Below are 13,998 nucleotides of genomic sequence, written 5' to 3' on the forward strand. Positions count from 1 at the left end.
ATGTGGGAGTTACAAACATGATCTTAAAGGATGTGAAATAGAAGTTGGATTGTTGCAAATGTCGAGAGAGTGAATTACAGCAGTTCCGAAGGGTGAACTGAGGGAAGGACTGGGTCTCTCGACTGACTATTCAGCATTTCCGTCATCCTTCACTGCATGTTGTTACACTTCTCCCACAAAGCAGAGGAAATTGTTAAAACCTGTTAAGAGGGTAACAGACTTAGTCGAAGACACCGATTGTGAGTTTACATTTCTGAATGTAAACAGCATGGAATTCAGTTGGAAACATCAAAAATTGAAAATTGACTTTTAAGTAAAAATGGATATGGTGATCACAGACCAACGGACTTTAAAATGGCATCCTGAGAATCTGAATCTACAAGAACCCTACTTTGACCCGAAGCGTGCTGCTATTTGGAAGAAGGAAATACGGAAATGGAATACAACATTTCAACAGCTACAGAGTTTGAATCAAGCAATCGTTGTGGACATTAACCATCACACTGCGGAAATCGAGAACGTGCACACAACTTTGGACGAGATTGGACATGTGAGCTGGTGGGAGTCATTGTTGGGATGGAGCCCGACGGCAACAGGTGTGATGAACACAATGATTTACGCTGTCCTTATGCTGGTGCTGGTTCAGCTGGTCGTGCTGGTCATTTTGATTTACTGCGGATGGCGTGATGGAAAACAAGTTCTACAACTGACAATGCTGTTGAACGAGCTCGAGCCACCATGCAAATGTATGTTACCCAGATAAGACCTGCAGAGAGACGAGGAGAAGAAGTAGGGGAATGTGGGAGCACAGTCCCGCATTGCTGAACTCTTTGCTTCAGCACGCAGTCTGAAGTTTGAATTAAAAAACAGGAAGATTGAAGTTTGGATGGAAAGAGACTGTTAGACAATGTGGTGCCTTCAGCCATTGAAATGAATAAATGGTCATTGTCTGTATGTTAAATATTTGATTGTACCTTTGTTACTATTTAATGACATCTGTCGGTTAAACAAGCAATATTAAGTCTGTATGTTAAACAATTCACAAAGCCGTTTGCTGTGATTGTCTAATGTAAAGAAATAAGAGTATAAAGATGAGACTCACACACGCAGATACCAGAGACACTGGACATTCGGAAGGTGTGTGTCTCAAGCAGCCACGGAAATCGAAGCAAGCTGCCTTTGTGAAGTGTTCTCAGTAACTTTCATCCTTGGTTTGTTTGGTATGAATGTTTAAATAAAAGACCAGATCCTGCCTTTGCTACAACTGAATGTGTGCGGGTAATTCGAGGTTAAAAGCAACGAAGCAAAAAGAGCAAGACAGACGTTTACAACATTTTGTAACAGGTAACTGATGGTTGAGCACACGATTTGATAACGAGACTTGTAGATCAAGCATCAATGACAAAGGCAACAAAACTGCCCACCAGCACCAGGTGTCTTTCACTTGTTTGTCCAAAATTTTCAGCAGCTGGGACAACAAGGAATCAGGTTCCACCGAGATTTGAACTCAGATCCCAGAGTGCTCACCATTACACTATGGAACCAACCATGGTAAAATATTTGAAACAATTCTCAAAAACAACAAAATCATCTCCAACAGTACACTTTGTCTCGGCCTTTTCTCATCCACACCATCAGTTTCCTCTCTTTGCTCTCTGCTAATTATCGATGCAGAACAATTCACACAGATGCCATCGAGGCTCTGGTTTTACAAGTAGCTGTTTCTGTTTCACACTGTTCATCACAGCTTGGACTTCAGTCTTGCCAGGTAAAAAGTGCGTTGGCATTGCAATGTATTCATGTAAAATGCTTGGCATGGAAAGAAAATGCAAAGTTTTGTCGAGTTAGCGAGTAGGTGACGAAGTTTGGGGTTGATGTGCGTCGCTTTCAATCTTTGAAATTTCACCAAGCAAAGAAACGGTGAATAGAACTGTCCCTGTTAGCATTGTGTTCGCGTTTAATCACAGAAATATCCGCAGTCAGGAGCTGACAAGGAATTAATACCTAATACCGGCTTCGGGACAATCAGAATACTTCGTCACAGACAAGGCACCGGAAGGCTGGAAGGTAGATCACACCGGTTGTGGGAGAGCTGGTTGGCAGTGACATGTAAGTGTCTGCAGTGTGTGGGACCAGACTGCTTCCACACATCCACAATGAATGTCCCACCCTTTACTTGGGAAAAGTACAACTGAGAGTGGACAAGTTCCATCCCGGTCAGAGCAATCTGAAGCTTTAACTGACTGACACCCTGGTTTGGGATGTCTTGCAGTGTGTAATTGCGTCATTCACTGTGGCGCAATGGGTTAGCACGTTCGGCTGTTAACTGAAAGTTTGGTGGTTCGAGCCCACCCAGGGACGATGCATTTAACTGTTTTTCCCCGTGGATTCGGTGCTGCACGATTCCAGGTTGTCATTGTGCGTTTTGGCTGCGCGAATATATTCCACAAAATTGCCAGCTGTGCTGTTATCCAGTGAGTTCCCACTCCAGTATTTTTATGAGCATTCAGTTTGAGTGTATACAGAACTGAACAGAGATGTCAGAAAATTTAACAAGCTTGTGGGACATTGTTTTTTGTTAATATTTAACCACTAATATGAATAAATCCATTTCTTCAAATATTTAATTGAACATGTTTTCAAAATGTTTCCGCGCAGTTTTGAACCAGGGACATTTCGCGTGTGAGGTGAATCTAATAACCACTATATTGCGGAAACACTACAGCAATGTTCGGAACATAACCAGAGCTTTAACCTACACAGCTGGCCTATACTTCAGGACCTGGTTTTATGAGAATAGAGTGATGGTGCTATATTTAGGAAGGCTGTGATTGTGGCAGGAATTGGTCTAGTTTTTCCCAGACTTTACACATAGGAACAGGAGGTGGCCATTTAGCAGAGAGTGGTTAGGATCTGGAATGCACGGCTTGAAAGGATGGTGGAGGCAGACTCAATCTTATCTTTCAAACGGGAGCTGGATCAGTGTCTGAAGGAACAACCATTGCAGGGCTACAGGGAAAGGGCGGGGAGTGGGACTCGCTGAGAGTCGGCACGGGCTCGACGGGCCGAATGGCCTTCCGTGCTGTAACCATTCCATGATTCTATAAGTTAGTGACACATTTCACAGTGTGGATGGAAGCAGAACATTGCAAAGGGACATGGATTGAGTCGGCAAAACTAGAGGCATCTGATTCAGGAGATTCGGGGGGCGCGGAAATTCGGAAGTTTAATGACTTTGAAAGGAACATTTTTGTTTTGTGCAGTTACGGTCAGAGAAATGTTTGTGAAAGGAATTTTTTGAACAGAGGAATGCAGCATTTAATCTTCTGCCTTAACACTTCTTCCTGGGTGTCGGGGTCACCTTTCTTTTCGAGGTTATTCTTCTCAAAAATGAGTTAGATGTAGTCCTTCAGACTAGGGGGATCAAGGGCTATGGCGAGAAAGCAGGAATGGGGTATTGAAGTTGCATGTTCAGCCATGAACTCGTTGAATGGCGGTGCAGGCTCAAAGGGCCGAATGGCCTACCCCTGCACTTATTTTCTATGTTTTCTATGTTTCTTGAATTTATATTTCCTTTGGTGTTTCACAATAACCAGTGCTTTGCTCTAAAGCCTTTCTCACTATTTCCCCAGTCTCCTGTTGATGTTACCAGCAATGAACATTTTGAACTTTTGTATCCTGTCACATGAAATAAATGAGGGCAGCAGGTGTATCTCTGCCTGACACCGGGGAAACAGTGAGACAGACCTTGGAGCAAGGGTCTGGTTATTGCCAAACAGCAAATAATATATTAATTCTGGAAGAACAATATCTAAAAGTACAGCAACCCTGATGTGATTTAAACACGCGACCTTCGGAACTGAAATCAGTCATGCTACCATTGCGCCACGAGGTCTACGTCATAAGACTCAGATGTCCTTCTATATGAAGGTGTCACAATACAAGGAGCTTTAAAATCTCCGCCCATTCCCACCTGGTGTCAGAAGCAGCGCTCACCTCCCAGTCACTGTATGTTTTTTTCTAAAACTTTTGTGTTGCTTTCATGGGAAAACATCATTAATTAAACCCTCACCTTCTTTTGCACAATGAAAGAAATGCTAACTGAGGGACAGTCGATACTTCAATCATTTGTCCTGTGCTTTGGGGAGCGGGCAGGGAAGTGGACCTGAGTCCATGATCGGATCAGCCATGATCGTATTAAATGGTGGAGCAGGCTCGAGGGGCGTATGGCCGACTCCTGCTCCAATTTCTTATGTTCTTATATTCTTCTGCATGTTGACCCATTTTACACACTGTATTCTAGGATCTGGTTCAAAATCTTCATTGCCGATGACATCAGGAATCTGGGGCAACTTTTGTCAAATTTAACAGCACCGGTTATTCCGACCATGCACAGAAAATAGAATCAGTAGTGAAGATAAAATCCCACGGTGCTCATTTTCATATTCAACGCAGTAGGATTTCAAATAAAGTTTAAGAATTTTATAGTGAAAAGATTTGGAAGTGTTACTTGTATTTGTGTCTTTAATTAAACTTTGTGGCGTCTGACTCCCGTTCATGCCTCTGCTGAATAAGAAAGGAGGGTTTGACGTTGACCAGACTGCACTGCCCCTGATATTTGTGAGCTCATCCTTTATATTCAGTGGTTTCTCGCCCTTTGATGGGCTGCAGTGTGGCGGATATCACGTTGGCCTCACACACGAAAGGTCCCCGGTGGATCCGTTTTCTCTCACTGAAAGTTATCTATTTATTGAAGTGAAATTAAGAGCAATTAAGGAATAAGGGATCACTTTTGCCAGGAAAATAAATACCAAATAAAAACAGCAAATGCTGGAAATCTCAGCAGATCAGGCAGCATTTGACAGGAGACGAAACTCGCCTCTGATTGTTCCTCTATAGCAAGTTAAAACATAATGCTCCTTCCCGGGATCGAACCTCATACCTTTAATGTGCACTGCAAACGTGATAACCACTACACGACAGAAACCTCTGGCACAGCTGGCACAGCAGAGGGGAGCTGACCAGTGAGTTCCCTCTGTGCTGATCGGGAATGTGTTGGCTCACCTGAAACAACTTCTGTCCCATACTGAAAGTTCTCAATCCTTCTCCTCCACTGCCCTTTACAGAAATGTCACGGATCACCCAGCCACCGTGTTCACTTCCACATCCTCACAGTGGGGCCACAGAGGTTCCTACCGTCTCCCCGCCATCAGCGAACTCGCCCTGTTTACAAAATTAAACCCGGAACACGTGCCCGGCAAAGGGCAGGAGAAGCCAGATAGTCTGTAGGATCGGTCTATCACAGAAAGTATTGGTATTCATGGTGATTACAGTAATTATTAATCGTCTCACAGAACTCAATTATTTTTATGCGATGAATTGATCGACAATTGAAACCAGGTTAGTGCACCGGATCTTAACCCCTCGACCACCAGGGAACAGTTATGATCCATGTAGATATATTTATATATATTCTTATTTGAACCTGAATATCAACGGCGAGCTATCTAGACCTCATGGTGCAACGGTAGTGCGTCTAACTTTGAGTGAGAGACATTGTTCCACAGTGACACCCATTTCATCTTTTGTTCCCTTTTAAACACTAGAGACTGAGACAGGGGGAATAAATAGAGAAATAAAAGCACAGGGATAAAGACAAGAGGAAGAGAGAAGGGGAAAGATACTGTCACCATCCAGAACTAATGCAGAAACCCCTCTGCTGTGCTCGGGCTGGCCACCAACAGCCTGGATACACTAACGGTAGAACACCAGCGGCAGGTCGGGGCCATAAAAGGAACGGCGAGCGGCCCTGGGAGCAGCTTGGAGGTCCCGGGAGACTACTCCAGGGATCAGCGCGAGCTGATGCAGGAGGGCGGCGGCAGCGAAGAGTGACGTCATCAAGATCCAGGTCGATTATTGGAGCGTGGGCAGATACAGCAGGAGCGGCGAGATCATTGCGAAGTAGCGGCGAGTGACTGAGGAGGGATGTGATCAGGGCCCAGGGGAGGCATGAGTTTGGGGCCAGGGGCCCAGGGTTAGCACGGGCCAGCCCACACTGCGATATGTGTGCGCACAAGGTCCGTGCAGCAGAACTGGTCTCCAGTCGACCTGCTTAACCCTTGCCACTGGACCAAGACGTCGCTCTGTCAAGCCCGTGTGATGGCTGGGGTGCAACGGCCATCACAATTTTTAAAAATCCACGCACAGATATCTTCCACCCTTCGGGATGTAGTTCGGGTCCTTCATTGAAACACCTGTGAACTCATCCTTTTTCGGCGTGGAAGCAAGTCATCCTCGTTTCGTGGGACCGCCTATGATGATGATGATAATGATGGATACATTAACGTCCCAACAGCTCATTGACTGCAGGAGTGGGACCGTGCGGCGCTTCAGAAGACATGTCGAAAAGGCAAAGTCACTGATTCCGTCTCATGTGCTCCTCCGATCAAGAATAACAACACACACTAAAAATGCTTCAATAATGGTTACACTTTATCTCCGTGCAGCCTCTACAGTCTAAAGACACCACAACGGTAGTGCGAATACATTCTTCCCATCAAAGTTCTATTTGTGCTACTTTGTTGTGGCAACTCTTTATTGCAGTCAGCAAGATATCCCTTGAGATATCGGGTAAAACTCATGCTTTTCCTTTGGCAATGCTTTTAAGAATCTGAGAAGATTTGACTGGAGGTTTATTAACAGATAGCACTTCGTAAGGCCTTTATCTCCATATTTTCTAAGCAGTTGGCTCGTTGGTCTAGTTGTATGATTCTCACTTTGGGGTTGTTACTTGAAATTTGCGAGAGATACCGGGCGAGCCCTTTTTTTGCCGTGAATTTTGAATTTGCATCGAACTTTGGCAAAGAAGCACTTGCATTTCTGCAGCGTCTGTCAGGAGCTCATAACGCCCCAAAGCGCTTTACAGCCGTTGAGTTACCTTTGAAATGTTGTCACGTGAGGAAAGATGTGCCAAAATCACCCCACACGAACCTCAACTCTTTGTGAAGGAGTTCATAGAATCATAGAAGTTTACAGCACAGAAGGAGGCCAATTCGGCCCATCATGTCCACGCCGGCCAACAAGAGGCTATCCAGCCTAATCCCACTTTCCAGCGCTCGGTCCATAACCCTGCAGGTTACAGCACTTCAGGTCACATCCAAGCACTTGTTAAATGTGGTGAGTGTTTCTGCTTCTACCACCCTTTCAGGCAGTGAGTTCCAGACCCCCACAACCCTCTGCGTGCAGAAATAAATAGGTGCAGGCGAAGACCATTCGGCCCTTCGAGCCGCACCACCACGGAGAATGAATCAGTTAATTCAGAGTCCATGGTCCAGAACTTAAAGAAGGGTAACTTTGAAGGTATGAGGCGTGAATTGGCGAGGATAGATTGGCGAATGATACTTAAGGGGTTGACAGTGGATGGGCAATGGCAGACATTTACAGGCCACATGGATGAACTGCAACAATTGTACATCCCTGTCTGGTGTAAAAATAAAAAATGGAAGGTGGCTCAACCGTGGCTATCAACGGAAATCAGGGACAGTATTAAAGCCAAGGAAGTGGCATACAAATTGGCCAGAAATAGCAGCGAACCCGGGCACTGGGCGACATTTGGAACTCAGCAAAGGAGGACAAAGGTTTTGATTAGGGCAGGGAAAATAGAGTACGAGACGAAGCTTGCAGGGAACATTAAAATGGACTGCAAAAGCTTCGATAGATATGTAAAGAAAAAAAGGTTAGTAAAGACAAATGTAGGTCCACTGCAGTCAGAATCAGGGGAAGTCATAATTGGGAACAAAGAAATGGCAGACCAATTGAACAAGTACTTTGGTTCGGTATTCACCAAGGAGGACACAAACAATCTTCCGGATATAAAAGGGGTCAGAGGTTCTAGTAAGAAGGAGGAACTGAGGGAAATCCTTATTAGTCGGGAAATTGTGTTGGGGAAACTGATGGGATTGAAGGCCGATATATCCCGAGGCCTGATGGTCTGCATCCCAAAGTACTTAAGGAGGTGCCCTTGGAAATAGCGGATGCATTGACAGTCATTTTCCAACACTCCATAGATTCTGGATCAGTTCCTATGGAGGGGAGGATAGCCAATGTAACCCCACTTTTTTAAAAAGGAGGGAGAGAGAAAGCAACGAATTACAGAACGGTCAGCCTGACATCAGTAGTGGTGAAATTGATGGAATGAATTATTAAGGATGTCATAGCAGTGCATTTGGAAAGAGATGACATGATAGGTCCAAGTCAGCATGGATTTGTGAAAGGGAAATCATGCTTGACAAATCTTCTGGAATTTGTTGAGGATGTTTCCAGTAGAGTGGACAAGGGAGAACCAGTTGATGTGGTGTATTTGGACTTTCCGAAGGCTTTCGACAAGGTCCCACACAAGAGATTAGTGTGCAAAGTTAATGCACATGGGATTGGGGGTAGAGTGCTGACGTGGATTGAAAATTAGTTGGCAGACAGGGAGCAAAGAGTAGGAGTAAATGGGTACTTTTCAGAATGGCAGGCAGTGACGAGTGGGGTACCGCAAGGGCCCTCGCTGTTTACATTGCACATTAATGATTTAGACGAGGGGACTAAATGTAGTGTCTCCAAATTTGCAGATGACACTAAGTTGGGTGGCTGTGTGAGCTGCGAAGAGGATGCTTTGAGGCTGCAGAGTGACTTGGATAGGTTAGGTGAGTGGGCAATTGCATGGCAGATGAAGTATAATGTGGATAAAGGTGAGGTTATCCACTTCGGTTGAAAAACAGAGAGACAGACTATTATCTGAATGGTGACAGATGAGGAAAAGCGGAGGTGCAACGAGACCTGGGTGTCATGGTACATCAGTCATAGAAGGTTGGCATGCAGGTACAGCAGGGGGTTAATAAAGCAAATGGCATGTTGGCCATCATAGCGAGGGGATTTGAGTAGAGGGGCAGGGAGGTGTTACTACAGTTGTACAGGGCCTTGGTGAGGCCACACCTGGAGTATTGTGTACAGTTTTGGTCTCCTAACTTGAGGAAGGACGTTCTTGCTATTGACGGAGTGCAGCGAAGGTTCACCAGACTGATTCCCGGGATGGCGGGACTGACATATCAAGAAAGACTGGATTCACTGGAATTTAGACAAATGAGAGGGGATCTCATAGAAACGTTTAAAATTCTGGCGGGTTTAGACAGGTTAGATGCAGGAAAAATGTTCCCAATGTTGGGGAAGTCCAGAACCAGGGGTCACAGTCTAAGGATAAGGGGTAAGCCATTTAGGACCGTGATGAGGAGAAAATTCTTCACCCAGAGAGTGGTGAACCTGTGAATTCTCTACCACAGGAAGTTGTTGAGGCCAATTCACTAAATATATTCAAAAAGGAGTTAGACGTAGCCCTTACTACTCGGGGGATCAAGGGGTATGGCGAAAAAGCAGGAATGGGGTACTGAAGTTGCATGTTCAACCATAAAGTCATTGAATGGTGGTGCAGGCTCGAAGGGCCGAATGGCCTACTCCTGCACCTATTTTCTATGTTTCTACGTTCCAATCGGATCATGGCTGATCATTCACCTCAGTACCCCTTTCCTACTTTCTCTTCATACCACTTGAGCCCTTTAGCCATAAAGGCCACAGCTAATTCCTTCTGGAATATATCAAATGAACTGGCATCAACTACTCTCTGCGGCAGAGAATTCCACAGGTTAACAACTCTCTGAGTGAAGAAGTTTCTCCTCATCAGTCCTAAATGGCTAACCCCTTATCCCTTAGACTCGGACCCCTGGTTCTGGACTTCCCCAACATCGGGCACATTCTTCCTCCCTCTAACCTGTCCAGTCCCGTCAGAATTTTATATATTTCTTTGAGATCCCCTCTCATTCTTCTAAACTCCGGTGAATACAGGCCCAGTCAATCCAGTCTCTCCTCATATGTCAGTCCTGCCATCCAGGGAATCAGTCTAGTGAACCTTCGCTGCACTCTCTCAGTAGCAAGAACACCCTTCCTCAGATTAGGAGACCAAAACTGAACACAATATTCCAGGTGAGGCCTCACCAAGGCCCTGTACAACTGCAGTAAGACCTTCCTGCTCCAATACTCAAATCCCCCAGCTATGAAGGCCAACATGCCATTTGCCTTCTTCACCGCCTGCTGTACCTGCATGCCAACTTTCAATGACTGATGTACCATGACACCCAGATCTCCTTGCACCTTCCCTTTTCCTAATCTGCCGCCATTCAGATAATAATCTGCCTTCACGTTTTTGCCACCAAAGTGGATAACATCACATTTATCCACATTATGGTGCATCTGCCATGTATTTGCCCACTCACCTAACCTTTCCAAGTCACTCTTCATCCTCTTAGCATCCTCCTCACAGCTCACACTGTCACGCAGCTTAGAGTCACCTGCAAACTTGGAAGTGTAACACTCAATTTCTTCATCGAAATCATTGATGTATATTGTAAATAGCTGAGGTCCCAGCACTGAGCCCTGCAGCACCCCACTAGTCACTTCCTGTCATTCTGAGAAGGACCCATTTATCCCGACCCTCTGCTACCTGTCTGCCAACCAGTTCTCTATCCATGTCAATACCCCCAATATCATGTGCTTTAATTTTGCACACTAATCTCTTGTGTGGGACCTTGTCAAAAGCCTTTTGAAAGTCCAAATACATTACATCCACTGGTTTTCCCTTGTCCATTCTCCTTGTTCCATCCTCAAAAAATTCTAGAAGATTTGTCAAGCATGATTTCCCTTTCCTAAATCCATGCTCACTTGGACTGATTTTGTCACTGCTTTCCAAATGCTTTGCTATTTCATCCATAATAATTGATTCCAGCATTTTCCCCACTTCTGATGTTAGGCTAACCGGTCAATAATTACCCGTTTTCTCTCTTCCTTCTTTTTAAAAAAGTGCTGTTATATTAGCTACCCTCCAGTCCATAGGAACTGATCCAGAGTCGATAGACTGTTAGAAAATGATCACCAATGCATCCACTATTTCGAGGGTTACTTCCTTAACTACTCTGGGATGCAGACTATCTGGCCATGGGATTTATCAGCCTTCAATCCCAACAATTTCATGAACACAATTTCCTGACTAATAAAGATTTCCCTCAGTTCCTCCTTCTCGCTGGACCTCGGTCCCTGAGTACATTAGGAAGGTTATTTGTGTCTTCCTTCGTGAAGACAGAATCAAAGTATCTGTTTAACTGGTCCGCCATTTCTTTGTTCTCTATTATAAATTCACCTGATTCTGACTGCAAGTGACCGACGTTTGTCTTCACTAATCTTTTTCTCTTCACACATCTATAGAAGCTTTCGCAGTCAGTTTTTATGTTCCCAGCAAGCTTCCTTTCATACTCTATTTTCCCACTCCTTATTAAACCCTTTGTCCTCCTCTACTGAATTCTAAATTGCAGCGAAGGTTCACCAGACTGATTCCCGGGATGGCGGGACTGACCTATCAAGAAAGATTGGATCAATTGGGCTTGTATTCACTGGAGTTCAGAAGAATGAGAGGGGACCTCATAGAAACGTTTAAAATTCTGACGGGTTTAGACAGGTTAGATGCAGAAAGAATGTTCCCAATGTTGGGGAGGTCCAGAACCAGGGGTCACAGTCTGAGGATAAGGGGTAAGCCATTTAGGACCGAGATGAGGAGAAACTTCTTCACCCAGAGAGTGGTGAACCTGTGGAATTCTCTACCACAGAAAGTAGTTGAGGCCAATTCACTAAATATATTCAAAAGGGAGTTAGATGAAGTCCTTACTACTCGGGGGATCAAGGGTTATGGCGAGAAAGCAGGAAGGGGGTACTGAAGTTTCATGTTCAGCCATGAACTCATTGAATGGCGGTGCAGGCTAGAAGGGCTGAATGGCCTGCTCCTGCACCTATTTTCTATGTTTCTATGTTTCTATGTTTCCAGTCCTCAGGTTTGCTGCTTTTTCTGGCAAATTTATAGGCCTCTTCCTTGCATTTAACACTATCACTAATTTCCCTTATTAGACACGGTTGAGCCACCTTCCCCGTTTTATTTTTTTCTCCAGACAGGGATGTACAATTGTTGAAGTTCATCCATGTGATCTTTAAATGTTTGCCATTGCCTATCCAGCGTCAACCTTTTAAGTCTCATTTGCCAGTCTATTCTAGCCAATTCACATCTCATGCAATCGAAGTTACCTTTCCTTTAGTTCAGGTCCCTAGTCTCTGAATTAAATGTTTCAATCTCCATCATAATAAAGAATTCTACCATATTATGGTCACTCTTCTCCAAGGGGCCTCGCACAGCAAGATTGCTAATTAGTCCTTTTTCATTACACATCACTGAGTCTAGAATAGCCAGCCCTCAAGTTGGTTCCTCGACATATTGGTCTAGAAAACCATCCCTTATACACTCCAGGAAATCCTCCTCCACCGTATTTCTACCAGTTTGGTTAGGCCAATCTATATGTAGATTAAAGTCGCCCATGATAACTGCTGTATCTTTATTGCACGCAGCCATAATTTGTTGTTTGATACTGTCCCCAAACTCACTACTACTGTTTGGTGGTCTGTGCACAACACCCACTCGTGCTTTCTGCCCTTTGGTATTCTGCAGCTCTATCCATACAGAGTCCACACCATCCAAACTAATGTCCTTCCTTAATATTGCGTTAATTTCCTCTTTAACCAGCATCGTTCCCCGACCTCCTTTTCCTTTCTGTCTATCCTTCTTGAATGTTGAATACCTCAGGATGTTGAGTTCCCAGCCTTGGTCACCCTGGAGCCATGTCTCTGGAATCCCAATTGTAACATATTCGTGAATTGCTGCCTCTGAGTGAATTCATCCACCTTATTACGAATAACTCGCATTGAGGCACAGAGACTTCAGGCTTGTCTTTTTAATACACTTTGTCCCTTTCGAATTTTGCTGTAATGTGGCCCTTTTTGATTTTTGCCTTGTGTTTCTCTGTCCTCCACTTTTACTTTTCTTCTTTCTATCTTTTGCTTCTGCCCCCATTTTACTTATTTCTATCTCCCTGCATAGGTTCCCATCCCCCTGCCATATTAGTTTAACCCCTCCCCAACAGCACGAGCAAACATTCCCCTAGACATTGGTTCCGGTCCTGACCATGTGCAGACCGTCCGATTTGTACTGGTCCCACCTGCCCCAGAACCGGTTCCAATGTCCCAGGAATTTGAATCCCACCCTCCTGCACTATTCATCAAAGCATATATTCATCTGAGCTATCCTGCATTTCCTATTCTGACGAGCTCGTGGCACTGGTAGCAATTCTGAGATTACTACCTTTTAATTTAATTCCTAGCTCCCTATCCTCAGCTTGTAGGACCCCATCCCGTTTTTCCCTATATCGTTGGTACACCACGACAGCTGGCTATTCACCCTCCCCCTCCAGAATGCGCTGCAGCCACTCCGAGACATTCTTGACCTTTGCACCATGGAGGCAACATACCATTCTGGAGTCTCGATTGCAGCCGCAGAAACATCTATCCATTCCCCTTACAATAGAATCCCCTATCACTATAGCTCTCCCACTCTTTTTCCTGCCCTCCTGTGCAGCAGAGCCACCCATGGTGCCATGGACTTGGCTGCTGCTGCCTTCCCCTGATAAGTCATCTCCCTCAACAGTACCCAAGGTGGTGTGTCTGTTTTGCAGGGGATGACCGCAGGGGACTCCTGCACTGTCTTCCTTCCACTGCTCTTCCTGATGTTTACCCATTCCCTCTCTGCCTGAGTAACCTTTAGCTACGGTGTGATCAACTCACTCACTGTGCTATTCACGACATCCTCAGCAATGCGGATGCTCCAGAGTGAATCCGTGCGCAGCTCCAGTGCCGCAATGTGGCCTGTCAGGAGCTGCAGATGGATACACTTGCTGCACATGTTGTCATCAGGGACACTGGAAGCGTCCCTGACTTCCCACATAGCACAGGAGGAGCATGACATGTGTCCGAGCTCTCCTGCTATGACTTAACCATTAGATTTACTTAATTTGGCAACAATTCCAAAGTTTC

This window comes from Pristiophorus japonicus, unplaced genomic scaffold, assembly GCF_044704955.1.
Source record: "Pristiophorus japonicus isolate sPriJap1 unplaced genomic scaffold, sPriJap1.hap1 HAP1_SCAFFOLD_91, whole genome shotgun sequence".
Lineage (NCBI taxonomy): Eukaryota > Metazoa > Chordata > Chondrichthyes > Pristiophoridae > Pristiophorus > Pristiophorus japonicus.